Below are 17,733 nucleotides of genomic sequence, written 5' to 3' on the forward strand. Positions count from 1 at the left end.
ATTCCCCTATGACCTTTGTCCTGCTTCATTTCATTTAGTCAGACATTTGTGCTAAAGTTTGCCAAAGTCCTACAGTCACTGGTCATCAACTGGCTTTGGGGGGCCACATCAGGCCCCCCAAAGCTTCCTGTCCGGTCCCCGAAAGATCATTAAATTCAGAAAAGAAGATTTTAAGAGTATCCTTTTGCTTTAAATGTCTGCAGCTGTTAAATCCATCCCACAAACAATTAACATTGAAATAGTTTTAGAATGACTAACAATATGATCTGTTTTTACAGAAATTTACAGTCAAAATTAGTCAATATCTAAAAAATGGTAAAGGTTGGCAGGAGTGCTGCAAAAATTGGCAGAAAACAGTTGTGAAAAGAGGTTAAAATGTGTCAAAAAATGATACAGGAGGAAAAAAGGGGCAAAAGTTATCAAAAATTGGTTACAAATGACAAAAAATAGTGCAAGAAAGTAAAGAAAAGGGGTTTAAAAGTGGCAAAATTGAAGGAAAGTGGCAAAAATTGATAATAGAGTGGCATAAAGGGGATAAAACATGCAGAAAAAGTGGTTTAAAGGGGGTTAAAAATCTTTCAAAAATTGGGTTAAAGAGGCAAAAAGTATCAAAAAATATCAACAAAGATTTAAAAGTGTGAAAAAATGGTTTTAAAGTTGCAAAAATTGTTGAAAAGTGGCAAAAGTAGATAGAAGATGACACAAAATGACAATCAGGGAGGGCCCATTTCCTGGGGAAACTTAACTTGATTTAAAATCATAAATTGTATCAATTATTTTACAAAATCATGTTAAATTGAGTTCAAATCCAAATAAAACATTATTAGGTGATATTTGGGCTTAAATACAAGTAAAGTTATAAAAAGTTTTGTACATATATATATTATATCGTTCATTTGTGTCATGGTTCTGGGTGTTGTTGTGATCATTTTTAGTTACTTGGGTTTCTTGTGCTCCTTGTGTTTGTTTTTCTACCGCCTGTCTTTGTGTCACCCACTTTAGTTTCTAGTTGTGTCAGTTTCCCTCCATGTGTGCCTCGTTCTCCTGTTCAGTGTTTCCTGTTTTATTTTCTAGTTTTCTCCTCCTTGTGTGTGTCCTCTGGCTTCCTTCCTGCCCTTGTGTTTTTCCCTCCTCCCTGATTGCCTTCACCTGTGCCTCGTTCTCCCTCACCTGTGTCATTGGCCTCACCTGTCTCCTTGTGTCTAGTCGCTCCCTGCCTATTTAGTGTCTGTGTCTGGGTCAGTTCATCTGTGCATCCTGCCTGTGATTGTCATCCAGTCTTTCCTCCTGTTCTTTTGGTGAGCTTTAGGTTTAGTATTTTGGCCTTGGTAGATCTTTGAATCAGTCAGAGCAGTATGTAGATGAAAAAGTGAAATTCCAACCCTGGTGTGGAGCCACAAAAATGATTGAACTGTTGCCTTATATCTGATACTGAATGATGGCAGCCATCTCTGCCTCTTCATAGGTACTCATAAAAACTCTTGGAGGATGAAATGATGATGAGGTGAAGCTTACTTACATTTTATTCAAATGCATTAGTTCAAAGATGAATTGCTTCTTCCTAAAAAAAAATAAAAGCTTTGCAATAACTTCACATTTCACAATGCTTCTGATTAGGATGTAACTCCGTTTGCAGACTCTGTAGAGGAATGTCTCTTGTTCCTTTTATGATCCTCATTACAGCTTTTATTACTTTCATACATTTTCCCTGAATCCTCACAGCTAATTCTTTCTCTCTTTAATCATTTTGAGTAGGAACAGAATAGCAGCCCATCAAAAAGAGCCTTTTTCATGTGAAGTGAGTGTCTCCCAGGTGTATTACTGTATTATCCTCTCTTACATGTGTTTTCCTGAGAGCTCCTCGGCCTCCTGCAGCGGCTCAGATTGCCTCTCAGAGAAGTGATGTGGACGTCAGTGATACTATGGTTTCATTTATTGTGTTTGATGATTTTCCCTGAGTCTTATTGCAAAGATGTTTATTTATCGGTATGCCTGGAGGGCAGCTGTGAATGTGCAGACATTTGTTACTGTCAGACACAGCTGTTAGGTTTGAGATGTGCTTGTTTTTATTCTGCTGACTTCTATAACACTGACTGATTCTCTAAAAACAGATTGATGTGTCTCAAGGACAGACATTTTCTCAACAAGATTTGTTTCCAAGTTTCAAGTGTGGCATCTTTTTCACTCTGCTGTCGCCTTTGAGTACACCTTTGCTGAATTTATTTTTACACATATTTCCTATAAACAATAACAGCAACAAAAGAAAAAAGATCTTGAGATCCAGGATGAATACAAAGTTGAATAAAAAATGTCTGGTGATGATGGTATTTCATGGCAACAGTTGAAGATTTATGCACAAAAACAATCCTTCTCTGCAGGTTGGTGCAGTGATCAGGTGCAGAGATATGTGACTGATGTCCATACATCCAAAAATATGAGAATAATGCAACCAAGACAAACTCCTGATAGAAACTACCTGTACCCATGGGGTAGCCAGGACATCCAGCATTTCATAATCAGCTTTACTGATAAAGTATGATTACATAACAAGGAATGTCACTCCGGTTAGCTTTGCTCTCAATGAACAGGAAGTAAACACTGAATACAAAAAACTAGATAAAGCTGAGGAAAGTAAAAGAAATCAAAATTCAAATATGTACAAGCTCTCGTTATGTTTTATTTTTTTCTAGTGATTACAAGTCTGTGTGCAATAATAGCATGGCTGCAAATGGTGCAAGAATGCTGACTAGACACTATCAGGTGTAAAAATATGAGAGGATGTGAGCAGATTTATGTGAGGTAGATCATTCAAGATAGATTAGTGCAACTGTACATTAGAGGAGAGGCATTTTACTACAGAGAGCCTTCTTACAAGTTTGAGTTACAGTGAATGGATTAATGACCAACATCATTTAAGATCCAAGATAAGATAAAATATTCCTTTATTAGTCCCACAGGGGGAAATAAAAAAAAATCCCATTTGACTATAGTTAATAGATTAATTAGTGCAGACATGCTTATTAAGCAACCTTTATGAGAAAATCACTATTTATGTTGTTGTATTGTATGTATTTGTCTGGTAAATGTTAACCTGATGGACTGAGATGTATAACTGGCAACAAGCGGGTTTCTATTTGCCTTTGAGACACAGATGAACAAATGAAAGGATGAGAGGATGAGTGTGTGAGCGAGTGAGTGATTGACTGAATAGAGGAGGGGGTGGGGGGAGTGATTTGGATCCTTATTTGCAAAAAAGAAAAGATTCTGCAGAGATAACATGGAATGGACAGCAAAGAACACGTGGGTTAAGCTGACCTTTCACAATCGTTTCAGGTTGGAGCTTTGCAAGATGGGTCTGCCTGACGACAGACATGGAATCCATCTGCTCTGCAAGGTTAGATTATTAACTATTCCAGCACACATAATGAAAACAGTCTAACATGCCTTTTTCCTGAAACTATAACATCATTGACGGGGTCGGCAAATGAATAGGCTTGTGTAAATAGACCAGCCTCTCATCTATCCCAGTCAGAATATGGTGGTTCCCATTGATAGCAAGTTGTAGTTATGAGTTATTTCATAAGCTAACTCTATCCCAAAACAACCCCTTGGCCATTTAAGGGATTTAGGTGTTTTTTTATACATTTTGACTGGGGTTGCTTGAGATTTTCCACATTTTAGAGGGTGCCTTGACAGAAATAAGCATGTCAGTGGCATCTCAGTGAAAGCGTTCTGAACTTTGTACCACAGAGGTGAGCATGAGCTAACACAGCAAGCACATCTGAGGAAAATGTTCAAGCAATGTCAGAGTAGTTATGGTGACACCAGCTACACCAGAAAATGACACAATTGCAGCAAGGTGTAGCATGCCTGATGCATGTGCTGTGATTTGTCATGTAGGGACTTTTCTCTGGCTGTGCAAAAGGACAAAAGTCGGCTCGAAGCTGTCGAGAGCAGTGAGAAATATCCATGGGAAGAATGAACTTGGTGAGTCATGCCTCTATTTTATTTAAAACCCATTTTCAGCTTGGTGTTGTAGGGCTCAAAGCTGTGATTTATCTTATCGTTTATTTCCAAGTTTATTAGAGGAGTTCACAAAGTAGAGTTCAGGGACTGTTGGAGGTCAACACGAGGGTTACAGGGACTGAGCACAGAGCCTCAAACTGTTGTTACCCCTGGTTGGCACAGTCAAAATAAGCCTTTTTATCATGTAGGGTTGCCAAGGCTTGGTTTCTCACCATCCAGTAGTTTGGGATATGTGTTTGGAGAATTACTTGGAGAAAACAACTAACAAGTTAGAGAGCAACAGATCAGTGAAGCCTTTCAGAAGTGAAGCGTGTGAAAAACTTTCCTTTAAAGAACATATGAATGAATATGCCTGCATTCTGGCATCCTGTTTAAGCTAATTAAACCCACTATCTTTTCACTTCTTCTATAGTTTTGGGCTGTTGGCATTAATGCATTAATAGTAATGTGAGAGTACTCTCCCAATCCTGGTCCACACATAGGCGTAAATTTTCAAAACCAGAGGTTTTTCCTTATCTGTATTCAAAAATAATCCCATCCACACCCAAGCGTTTCCATTTCAAAGTTGTCCCACCAACCTGGACCTTTGGTCTGATCCAAACTGCTGAGGTTGGCAGAGAGTTTTAAAAAAGCAGTGAGCTCTGTAGTCCAGTCAGACGTCCCTGTTAATCAACATAGTGGGAGAGCAACTCTGTTTGTGTAAGCCTGAAGGAAGTTCTGAGTCCAGTTAGCACCACTTTGGCTGCATCCAGAGGAGAAACCAGTGAACAGTGTGACGTTACAAGCCAATTTTCTCTGTTTTACATGGGAACAGGGTAAACAGAGTTTCTACAAATTTTCACCCTGAAAGGAGTTTTAAAAGATGCATTTACGTTGACCTGGAACACCGTTTGCATGTGTGTGAAAGGTCAGAAAAACCTCCATTTTGAAAATACCCGCCTTAGTGAGGACAGAGCATAAAGCCTGGTAGACACTGTGTCATTTTGGCCTGTCCAAGGTGAAAGATAGCCAATCGTGGCCATATCTTTGCTTGTAGCTCAAAACTGATGTCAAACACTGCACTGGGAGACAGGTTGGCAGACGGCTGTTGTCACTGTCCTGCAAAAAAGATAGCCAGGGATAAAAATTCCAGTAAAGAGCACTTTATTATGCACTAGGAGTGCATTCTGAATGTCACTTTATCATGTTTTATTTACTTGGGCCCATTCTGAAGAGCACTTTGTCATGTTTTATTTAGTTGGGTGCATTCTGAAGAGCACTTTATCATGTTTTATTTACTTGGGTGCATTCTGAAGAGCACTTTATCATGTTTTATTTACTTGGGTGCATTCTGAAGAGCACTTTATCATGTTTTATTTACTTGGGTGCATTCTGAAGAGCACTTTATCATGTTTTATTTACTTGGGTGCATTCTGAAGAGCACTTTATCATGTTTTATTTACTTGGGTGCATTCTGAAGAGCACTTTGTCATGTTTTGTTTACTTGGGTGCATTCTGAAGAGCACTTTGTCATGTTTTATTTACTTGGGTGCATTCTGAAGAGCACTTTATCATGTTTTATTTACTTGGGTGCATTCTGAAGAGCACTTTGTCATGTTTTGTTTACTTGGGTGCATTCTGAAGAGCACTTTATCATGTTTTATTTACTTGGGTGCATTCTGAAGAGCACTTTGTCATGTTTTGTTTCCTATCGAGGCGATATTTTGCTAATTGGCACCTGCTGGCAAGGCTAGTGCACTGTCATACACTCTCTCTGAAACTCACTGTAAAATTAAATTTTTTTAACATCATTGGGGCACATTCCACATCAAAAGATTTCAGAGGGGAGGAGTTTTGCAGGTGCATCAGATACCTCGGAGATACCCACAGGAATAAAAGGACTCACCTCTGTAAACAACCCTTTGCAGTAACAAAGCATACGGTAAATTTTGTACCTCTGTTTACTTGTGAACAAACTATCAGAAAGGAGCCTGCAGAGACGACAGGTAGCCTGTAATGATGCTTGGAGAATAAGTTTAGAGACCCACATAATTCAGTGAAAAAGTGAGATGTTTGATAACTCTTTAACCTACATGTAGACGTGTATTCACTGGCCTAATGCCTCTGAGAATGTTATATTTGTGGTGCTGCTGAACAGAAGACATAGTTCTGTCTGACTCACTTCATAAACAAAATCAGTGTGAGCAAAAATAGTGTAAAAGTCCCTTAATGACAGCAGCAGCTGGGCACCAATTAAGAGGACAAATGGGGCTTTTAACGTCATTGCTCATTTAATGGCTAATCTCCCATCACATATTAAAATAGCAGCGTATCTGTTAAACCATTGTGTGCAGAGTTAGGCTAACTGTCAGAGATTGATGAGCATTAATGCTCAGCTACAGACCAGACAACATTCCTCATTCCTCAGGCCCACGCTTCTTAATTTTTCTCATCTTGAAGCACAAATTACAGACAGTCTGGCCTCCAACCTTTAAATCTGACGCCACAGCAGACAGCTTCAATGGCTCCGACCGCGTACGAACACAATGCAGCAAAAGCATGACAGCCGGTGACGGTCCTGTCTGCTTTAGTGTCCTGGGGGCAGAAGTGATTATGTGTGGAAGTAAAGTGACATCTTCAGAAGGACTTTGAAGAACAGTGTTTTCATGCACGAGTGGAACAAATGAAGTTTAAATCCGACAATGGGATCCCAGCTCATGCTGATAATAGAAGGCTGCAGAAAAAGGATGAGGCGCTGAGTATTTGTGTAGCACATAATTGGAACGGGAGCTTATTCAGGTTTGTGTCAACAGAATGTGTCATTAACAATCACAATATTTAAAAGTCCTGAACACATCACAAAAAGGCCAGCAGCAGGAGTCTGCCTGTGCACGGCAGAAGAATTATAATTACTGTGAATGCAAGATTGAAGCCAGGTTATTTGGTCACACTTTACTCTCTATGGGCCAGATCTACTAACATCCAAATTTGTGTACTGATTTGTGTGCACAATCTAGAGTTTTGCGTCCGGGGTTGGACCGCGGTTCGTGGGTGATTTACTAAGAGTGAATGCGCAAATGACAAGAGGTGCAAATGTGTTGGAGACACGCCTATTTAAATAAGGATTTGCATGTTTCATGGTTTGCAGCATGAGAGCTGAACGCACAAAATGTAATTTGACCTTACAGAATCAGAGGAGTTGATGGATGAAGCCAAACACTTGAATGAGCTACAGCAGAGAAGCCCTCAGGGGAGAGGAGAAAAGAGTTTTCCCTGTAGGATTATCCTTCCTGGATTTGGGTGAGATCATCTTGTTTTTGTATTTTTTACCTGGTATATATCGCATATTTTTTGTTTTTAGGGGGTTTTTACTGTGTGGAGTTATTGTGGTTTTGACAGAGGAGACTGATGGGTTATAGACTTTTGCCTTTGCGTTTACGTAAGTCACAGACATTTAAAAAAGACTTAAAAGACACTTAAAAGTGCTCAGAGAAGGACCAGGTTGCTATTTTCATTAGATTTGGACTTTTAGTTTATTCTGAAATTATAAAGACTGAGATAAAATCTTTAATTTTGTTGTGACCTGCTTTTCATTTGAGTTTACAAACGACGTGCGCTAATGTCCTGGGAGGTGTTCATTTAATGGGAAGCGCTTTAAACTCATGAGAGATTTATTGAGTATATTTGTTCAGAATTGTTGTTTATTGCATTTTGATATATTTTTCACTTTAAAAGGTTTTCTATTTTCCTTAAAAATCCCTCCTTGTGTGTGTTTAACGCTAGCTTGAGAAAAGTTAAGCGTTACAACTTCACACAGAACATCAGAAAAACAGGCCTGGGAGATCCCAGCTGTGATAGCTACCGTACGCTGGAAAGACCCAGATGAAAAAAAAAGTCAACTTGGAGGAGTTTTGTCTTTGCAGGTATAGCGTGGCTCCTTCTCGTTGCTGGCTCCAAACCTGCTCTGAGTTCCTCCAACAGCTCCAAAATGGCAAGGCTGAATAGGCGATATGTTTTAATGACTGTTTCCTAATTCATTACAAAAATGTTCACCTGAGGGTGAAAAATGCGTTCTCTGCGTCTCCTTTCATCGTTTCATGTCTCCTTCTTGCCACAATAACCGCAGCCATGCGTGCGCAATTACACATACAAACAGTTTGCACCTCCCTTCGAGACGTGTTAAACATAGACGCAGTTTCTATGAGCTAAGTTGCTTTCAGGTTTGATGAATCGCTTTGCGTGCATTAAAATAATAAATTTACATTTTCTCCTCCCTGTACACGCACAATTACACGTAAACGCCCAGTATTGCATATTCAATGCGGCGAACGTACTAACTGGATGCAGACGTGCTATTTTGCACCTTTGAAAGACACAATCCTTAGCGCGCACTGTTAGTAAACCAGTTTGTACTTTTATTTGCATGTGCAATGAGTTTGCACACGTTTTTATACACGCAAACCTTTAGTAGCTCTGGCCCTATATGGCAGTGTTACTCAACCAAAGAGCCGAATTATTGAAAAATACCTTTACAATAGCCACAATCTAAGTGGTGAAAAGGGTTAAAGTGGCAATAAAATAAAGGTGAAGAGAACAAGTGGCAAAAAGGTTAGAAAGTGGCAAAAAAAAGGGTGAAAAGTGACAGAAAAAGGAGGAACAGGTGGCAAAAAGTTGGAGAAAAATGGGCAAAAAGTGGAACAAAGAAGTGGCAAAATTGGCTAAAAGCAACAAAATTGGATTAAAGGTGGCAAGAAGAGGAACATTGCTAGTAAGGGCAATCAAAATATACAAACAAAAAATAATGGTTGACATCTAAATTTGACAATTCCAGCATACTGTAGAGGTGTGGGAAATAAACTGATGAATGTGATTTGATAGATCATTTCTGAGGTCAAAGTTTCCTCTTCTTACGGTTTCTGGGGGAATAATATTTTAAATTAAGACATAAAAGAGCCACAAATCATCACAAAAGAGCCTCACGCTGAATAACGCTGCTATATGGTCTGTAAAGACTGACAGTTCATTTCTGTTGGTGAACTTTTTACAGCAGAGACACTAAATGGTAACTAATAAGAAGAATAGTAGTCAAACCCTGAGTAGCTACACACTATGATGCTCCATAATGAAAATGATTGCGGTAGTTCCTCATGGCTTGTTTTTGCTCTGGTATCATCGTCAGCTGTGAGGCCTTCTATGGAGAGGTGTGTGTTTTCCTAAATCATGCCCAAGCAATTTAATTTGCCACAGGTGGACTCCAACCAAGGTGTGGAAACATCTCCCCATCTGAGCTGTCGGACGACTAGAAAAGTGCCCTACAGACTCAAGTATTTCAGTTTCCCATAGTTGTGAATGTGAGCGTGTCTGCTCCAAGAGGACCTGACTGCAGTGTGCAGTTCGGGGGCTGAGCTCAACGCCGCTCAACGTCGGCATTTCATTGGCTGAGTTGGAGCTAACGTTAACGTCGTTCGCGGTATTTAGAAAGGTCTTTACTGATTTGGAGGAGGGAGGAGGAAGACAGCTGGATCTGGTCCGGAGTAGATGACTGTAGTCAAGACGCTTTTAATGAAAGTCAGTGGTGATAGTCACAGTCAGCCTCCTTACGTTTAAGATTCGCGCAGCTCTAAACTCTCCTTATGAATATTAGAGGATGCTACGTTAAAGCACGTCAGAACTTACGTTAGATAGCGAGAACAGGGCTAAACCACAGGATGAATAAACTCTTTAACCAACCAGTATAACTCAGCACATATGATGGTAACACGTTTAAAAAAAGGAGCTGATGCTCTAATAAACTCTTCAGCTACCTCTGTGTCTGTGTCACCTGCAGAGAGGATCTCATGCAGCGTCTTTGGATCAAACCAACTACAGGGAGAGGGGTGGATGTTTTTGAGGTTTGGATATAAAGCTTTGACCTGAAAAATATTAGAGATGACAGGACCAGACTTAAAAATAGGGGGATAATCAGGAGAAGTCGGGAGTAGAGCGGGAAACAGAGTAAAAAAGTAGTTGCAAAATGAAATGTAGTTGTAGATAACGAGACTGAACGCGATTGGTTTTTGGAACGTTGAGATGGGTGGAGTCTAACGCCGAACGTTGAGCACCGCCCGAACTACACGCTGCAGTCAGGGGCTTCTCTGTCTGCTTGTTTGCCTCTGTATGTCAGCCCTGTGATTGGCCGGCGACCACACCTCGGCTGATGACAGCCAGGATCGGCTACTTCCACCCACAACCCTGAAAGGGAAAAGTGGCAAAGAAAACACATTGACGGTTAGTCCTAAATAGTTGAAAGGGGGACTATGGTACTTGTGCAGACTGAACGATCTCCCCCTGATGCTGGGACAAGGACAGAAGCCCGGTTAAATCACTGAAACTTAGCGAGTGCATCTCAGAGCTAAGCACCAAGCTTCTTATAGCATAAAAGAAGGACAACGGTAAAAATACAGTCCATAAATTTCTGATTCAGTCTCTACGTGGTGCACCCAAAGGTCATGGATCATTTCTGTGTGTAATGTGATCGTTAACATTTAGCGTAGCCACTTCATGATGACTCCGAATGGACCATTTAGCTCGACAACTCTCTTTCAGAAACATCCTCAGCGCCAGCACACAGACACTGATACACCTACTGTACAGTCACAGATCAGCATCAACTTTCTGTTTGGATTATGAAGAGAAAAAGACGTAAAAGAGCCGTTTTCATCTCTCAGTGTGATAAGGCCTCCCCTCTGGCCTCTCTGTATTCTGTTCCCCTTTTATCCCTCCTTTCTTAGAGCCGTCTGGACCGATTTCACATGGCAGTAATTACAAACACAGAAAGCATTTGGAGCCGTTCAGCTGCTGGACAGCTGCAGATAAGAGAGGGCTTCTGAGCTGCATAATGGTCAGAATTAACCTCCCTCAAACTCTGGCTTCCCCTTAAAGCACGCTTGTTGACAGGAATGCAATGACTTCCATTACATGGCGCATCATAAAAATCAGTTATTACCAACCCAAGTCACATTTCTGGACTGTTACTTAGCCTGGTGGAGAAAGTGGAGCCACTGAACAGTGCTTTATATTTCTATGAGTACTCATGACTGTCAGTGTGGAGGCTTTCATCACATTTAAACACAGACTCTGTCTCTCTGCTCTCTCTACCTTATTTTATTAGTTTTTGTTTGTTTCTTTCTTCCCTCATTTTTTTTTTCTTTCTCAATTATCATTCACATATATATACGTCAAAGTGTTTTTTCAGCGGCTGGCACAAGGGGGCGCTCTCACGCTCCCTGTGAGTAATTTTGGGGCTTCTGGGATACGTAGTCGGAACACAGAAGAGACGGTAGATGAAAGCTACAGTGGAGACCCTGGGGTCAAAGAGCAGAGCGATCGTTACGGAGGTAATCTCAGCTAAAAGTTCTAAAATAGACGCTGGAAGAAACTTTAAACTGTCGCCTGAGAAATCGCTCACTCACTGAAATGACACTGAACTTAACGACAGCGAATCCAGGGATCAGAGCGGTCATCCATCTGCCTCAGCTGGCCAAGAGGCTAAAGAATGCCGCGTGGTCTCCCCCGTGCGTCGGAGAGAAAAGGCAGCCTCTTGCCAGCTGGATGCTTACAGCGACGACACTTCAGAGACGGACTTTTCCGACCCAGACTCTGAGGAATGGCTGCTGAGTGAGCGGAGCGGATCTTGTTCTCCGTCCCAGAGCGATGGAGGTAAGTTAACGTTAGGAACCCACTGATTATTCAGACAGATTTATCAATGAAACCATCACTCATGATCCTGTGATTTCAGAAGCAGACTGGAGAGAAGAGCAAGCCCCATGCAGCTCTACAACAACATCTGTTGGCAGAAACAGAGGTAAGAACAAAAAAGTTCTATATTATAGATTATATATTATATATAAAACATATTATATAGCTATGATATCACCGCTATAATTCACAGGCAGTGCCACGCAAGCAGGAGAGGACGTGGGCGTATCGGGGGGTCCCGTGGAGGCCGTCCAGTTCCAGAGTGTGAATGACAGTGACTGGAAGCATTGTTATTTATTTTACAATAAAAGAACATTTGTAATAAAATTTTCAGATGTCTTTTATGCCGTTGAAGGTAAAATTATAACATTGAAATCACTGTTCTGCTTGACTCTCTTTCACAAAAATGCATTTTTCTCAGCTTTCAAGAAAAAAGTGTTGTTTTTGGTGAAACTAGCCTCTATTCAACTTCAGATAAATCAAGAACAGAACAAGCTGCAAACAAACATTTTTTCCATGATGAAATAGAGAGTTTGTTCTTTCATTTCAGCTACTCTGTGTTTTCAGAGTCATAGTACAAAATATTCTGTGGGTCCTGAAATATGACTCAAAGTGGCCAAAAACACTGGCAAAATCCACTTTCCATTTTATAAAAGGGCTGGCGCTCAATGAGTTAAAAATATCCAAATGTCCAGCACTGCAAAATAATGCTAGTAAATTTAATTTAAAAAGTGAAATTATTGCTCATAAACGGGGACATAATGGTTAAAAAAATACATTAAAATGCAGAGATATTTGTAAAAGTGATGCAACATTTGTTGCTTAGCAACCCGGTTACGGGGGGCCTGTGTAATATTCTTTCTGGGGGCCCAAAACCCCCAGCTACGCCCCTGGCATTGATTGTAATTGTCATGTTGGTTGGGATATAAGTAAGGCTATTATAGTTAACTAAAACTAAATAACTAAAACTAAAGCAAAAATCATTTTAGTAAACTGAAACTAAATAAAAGCTGAGCTTTAAAACTAACTAAGACTTATTTCTGTGTTCACAAAACTAAAATAAAGTAAAATTAGAGACAAAGTCGTCTCAGTTTTAGTCTTTGACAGCAGCAGACTGTCTGACATGAACCCAGGTCCAGAGAGAGTAAAGTGGCCTGATTTGATGGCAGAAACATTCACACTATGGTAAAGTTTTGGTGTTGAGTCATACACGAACATAAAAATTGAATACAAAAAATGAAAAGTGAAGAGCCCTCCTGGGTCTGGCCCTTGACGGGTGTCCCATATTGCTAAAAAACTAAAACTTACACTACAACTAATAAAAACTAAACTAACACAAAGAATTTTTCAAAATCAAAACTCAACTAAACTAAGAAAACAGCAGGAAAACTGAACTGAAATCTAAAACAAAAGGTCAAAAGTAAATAAAAATAAAAACTAATGAGAAATCCAGGACTATTCTAACCCTGATTTGAACCAAAGAGTCTCGACTGTGTCCACCTCGTTTCTGTGTGAGATGTTCTGCTCAGCGACTGAAGATGATTGAAAACATCTGGTCAGAGGAAGCCAAAGTGGGAAGTGCAGTTCAGAGTCTAATCAATAAAATCTATGCTCAAGCACATGCAGGTTGTTGCTGATAACAGCGCATGCTTCCTTCTCAGTGGATTTCACCGTGATTCTGATGTGGAGGATCTCCAGGAAACTGACACAGGACTCGGTCCCTGACCTTGATCACTGACCCAGAGACGGCTTCTAGAAACAGAGAACATGACGTACAGATAACCGCCATGGGTGCGCTCTCTCTCTCTCTCTCTCTGGCTGCTTAGCGCTGTGGTCGATATTCACTGGTGCATGTCATTGTGTCTGGGGAAGGGAGACAAAGGTTAATGATGGGGTAAAGGCCAACACCTCCCTCCCCTGGGTGCAGTTTGTTTACTGGAGAGGAGACAGGAAACGCACAACAGAGAGCTAAACAGGGGCGTTAAGTCTGAATTTCCTTTAACTGTCTGTGATAAACTCTTGCTTTCTCATGAAGCCAACAGTTTTGTGATTTTACTTTAGCTGCACAGTTTTAAATCAGCACAGATTTATTCAGCATGAGGGAAAGATGTAAATGCCAAAAAATGTCTGCAAAACTCAGTCTACTAAAGTTTGCAACAGTTTAGGTCTAACGTATGTTATGATACCATCTTTATTTATTCTCCTGAACACATATTAAGACCATACGACATCATGAGCCTGCATATTGGCCCCGCCCACATTAAACCCAGCCAGGAAAGAGGTGAAAAACTTTCTAACAGTCTAAATCCAGAATTCAGTCACATGTGGATCTCAGTGTTTCACATGTTTACAGAACAGATCTAGAGTGTTCAGACACAACCTTTGGATTTCATGTTACAGGCTCTTTAAGCTTTCGTGTAAGCACCGGGTCTGTTCTGGACAGGTCCACAGAAACAGTTAGGTGTGGTTTTCTCATATCTCTGTTTTGTGTTAATGACTCTGGGCTGCAGTGGAAGCAGACTGCAGCTGAAACCCTTTAATCCTCTGCACCCCGCTTCTCTCTGCAAAGAGAAACCAGCGGCAGAAAATCATTTTTCTACTGCACAAATCACCAACAAAAGCTTACATTTAGCTCAAGGCTCTGCGCAATTTGCTCATGGAGAGCATGAATCTGCGACACAGAAGGGCAGAGAGCAAGAAAAAAAACAGTGGAAGCTTGAAAAAAACAATACCATGGCCATGCAGTTTGTAAAAGCGGCACCTTTATACTATAAAGGTACTTCATTTTCTCTTCCTGGTCTGCAGATTCCTGCACAGGCGTCTGTGGTGAACATCAGGATACTGACTGGTTCTCAGACGACCATCTGTGAAGTCAATCTCAAAGTGAGCATAAAATCTTTGATACAAAGGAAACTCCTCCGACTGATCACTGAGAGAAGAATCCGTTTGAATGTGCGTTTTATAACGTGCTTTATTCCTCCTCTTGTTAACTAAAAGATGACAGTGAATTCATGCATTTGATCAGCTGCTGTTTTACTTCATGTGCAGCCAGATCAGGCTGACTTGTCTTGTGGCACAGTCGTGTTTTACAACCATGCTTCTTCCACAGACGCCTGCTGTGTCGACGCAGGTTTCATTGAAATGAATTCTTTTGGAGATTTATTTAATTGTTAACTAGAATATCCAGATCCTGCTGCTATAATGGGGATTTAAGTTTATGAAGTCAACATTTATATGCCAAATGCCTTCAGTTTGGAAAGAGATGTTTGTGTTTGCTGCTGTAATAAAGATACAGGTGACAGGCCCAGTTAGTGTAAACCAGTGTTACTCAACCCTGCGTAACCAAAGAGCCAAACTGTTGAAAAATCTACGTGGTAAAAAGTGGCAAAATCAGCTTGACGTAGCAATAACTATAAGTTAAAGGCAAAAAAATGGTCTAAAAGCAGCAAAAATGGGTGAAAATGGAGAGGAAAACTGGAAAAAAGGGTCAGAAAATAGCAAAAATGGGTGAGAAGTGACAAAAAAAATCTAACATTTGGATCCATTGTTACATTATGAAGCAGGCAAATATTTTTCTCCTAATAATTTTATAATTTTATCACATTATAGAGTGAGCCAGCTCAGAGTCATTCGCTGCTGACCTGATCTCCTCTGTAAGAGTCCTAAAATGATTTTTCCGCACAGACAGCCGCTGGTTGTGCTGTGAAACAAAAACAAGACAAATACTACTTTATTAGAGGCTTTTAGCCAACAATTCAACCAATAGACTCTCATCTACTTTCCTGTATTGCTACCTTATTAGCAAAATGTGTTGCACCAAATGCTCCAGAAGTGGCAACAACCGTGTCAAAAAATGAGTGAAAAGTGCTTCAAATGGGCAAAAAGCAGTCAAGAGTGGCAAAAATGGGGGAAAAAGAGGAAACAAGTGGTATTTTGTAGCAAAAGGTAGATGAAATGGGTGAAAAGAGGTGAAAAAGGGCAAAAAATTGAATAAAAGTAGAAAAAAGAAGTGGCAAAACCAGGAAAAAAGAGGAAACCAGGAGTATTTAATGACAAAAGGTAGCTTAAAGAGGTGAAATGGGGAGAAAAAATGTGAAAAAGGGGGCAAAAACATTTATAAAATGGCAAAAATGGGTTAAAAATTTTCAAATTGGCAACAAAGTAGGAAAAAAATGCTATGTAATTGCAAAAGGTAGCTTAAATGGGTGAAAATAGGGAGAAAAATTGTTCATAAAAGGGCAACAATGGGATAAAAGTGGAAAAAATGGGTAAAAAGTTACCCAGAAAAGTTTCAAAATGGACAAAAAAGTAGGAAAAAGTGGTATTTAAAGGCAAAAGATAGCCTAAATGGGTGGAAAGTTGCAAAAGATGGTGAAAAAGAGCACCAAGTTTCCTTTTTTAAGTTTTTCTGGGTTAATAATATTTAAAATGAAGACATAAAAGAGCCACATGTTGAGTATCACTGGAGTAAACAGCCCCTCTGAAGTCACAAATCCTCTTTTTGATTGAGGTCTGGGTTTTGGCTGGACCACTCCAGAACAGCCCCCTTGTTGTCTTTAAACCATAGCTGTGGAGCTTTCCTGGATGTTTCAGGTCATCATCGTGCTGGAAAATAAATCTGCTCCCAAGCCGTAGTTCTCTTGCAGACTGAATCAGATTGTCTTCAGGATTTTTCCAGATTCATTTTACCCTCTACCTTTACGAGCCTTCCAGGGCCAAGAGGCATCCCCACAGCATGATGCTGCCACCAGCGTGCTCCACAGTGGGGATGGTGTGTTTGTGGAGATGTCAGTGTTTGGGGTCTAGTCTGATGGTCTAAAAGCTCCATTCTGGTCTCATCAGACCAAAGACCACGGAGTCTCCCACAGTCCTTTTGGTGAACTTCTGAGTTTTCTTCTACAGTGTCTTTCTCTCCCATAAAGCTCTGACCAACAGTCGTCTGCAGAGTCTCTCCCCCCTCAGCTGCTGAAGCTTGTACTAGTAAGTGGTCATGGGTGTCTTGGTGGCGTCTCTCTAGAACTATCTGATGTATAGGTAGCTCTAACGGATGTCTTCCTTTCCCATGTCTGAATTTCCAGTATTTTCACTGAGACGTGTTGTTTTTTTTTCCTGATTAAATTTTTAACCTCCCTGAGAATTATCTGGAGGGTTTGAGCACAATCCCACATTTTCAGATCTAAGATTTACCTCCGGCAAGGATGTTATGTTTCTATCCATTTAATTAGTCTCCATCTGTCAATAGAAAATCTCTGAAAACATTTGACAGTGTTTCAGTGAGATCTGGCAGACTTATCGGCCTTGGGCTAGGGAAGAACTCATTAAAGTTTGGAGTTGATCTGGGGTTTGTGCCATTAGACAAAAATATATATGAAAATGAGAGACTGACACAGATAAAGACATCATTCCTGATCCTGAGGGGGCGTTTCAGGAGATGAAATCAATTAACTTGGAAGACAGAGATGGAAATGTTTGCGAGTGAAGTGCCATGTTCAGCACTGGCCAGCGTTTCTGCTCGAGTGCGTTTTACTTTGATTTGTCTCTCTGCAGCCTCCTCCACATACCTATGGGTGTTTTTCTGCTTTGGCTCAGTAATGCTGCTGGGATCAAACTGTATAAATGATTCAGAGTTTCTTATAGCTCTCAACCCAAACCATACTGCTTCCTCTCAACACTCTGAGCTCAGAAAAACAGCACAAACACACACTCTCTCTCTCTCAGGCACTCCTAAACACACAGCAGCATCCCATAATAACTGCATTCACTATTTAGAGGGCATCAGAGGTGCTCGCAGGCCTTTGTAGAAAATAAAACGCTGTCTCCAAATATAAGTGGCTGTAAGGAAAGACCGTGCACTCAACTTTTACTCTCCTAATCTATTTTTGTATTTGTTGTTTTGGGCAACTTTAGAGTATGGCTCTCATTAGAGCCCTATGCACATCAGTACACTGTGTTGGAGAAACAGAACTGGGCATGTCTAGTTACCACTGCTAA

At 40.5% G+C, this 17,733-nt stretch overlaps 1 long non-coding RNA gene across 1 annotated transcript; it reads left to right on the top strand.

The window, feature by feature from the left end:
* The first annotated feature begins 1,246 nt into the window (after window positions 1-1,246).
* Window positions 1,247-3,988, top strand: LOC121513437. Its single transcript, XR_005992211.1, has 3 exons — window positions 1,247-1,298; window positions 3,334-3,394; window positions 3,901-3,988. It is a non-coding gene; the product is annotated as an uncharacterized LOC121513437 (long non-coding RNA).
* The last annotated feature ends 13,745 nt before the right edge of the window (window positions 3,989-17,733 follow it).

The sequence above is a fragment of the Cheilinus undulatus genome, linkage group 1, assembly GCF_018320785.1.
Source record: "Cheilinus undulatus linkage group 1, ASM1832078v1, whole genome shotgun sequence".
NCBI classification, from domain to species: domain Eukaryota; kingdom Metazoa; phylum Chordata; class Actinopteri; order Labriformes; family Labridae; genus Cheilinus; species Cheilinus undulatus.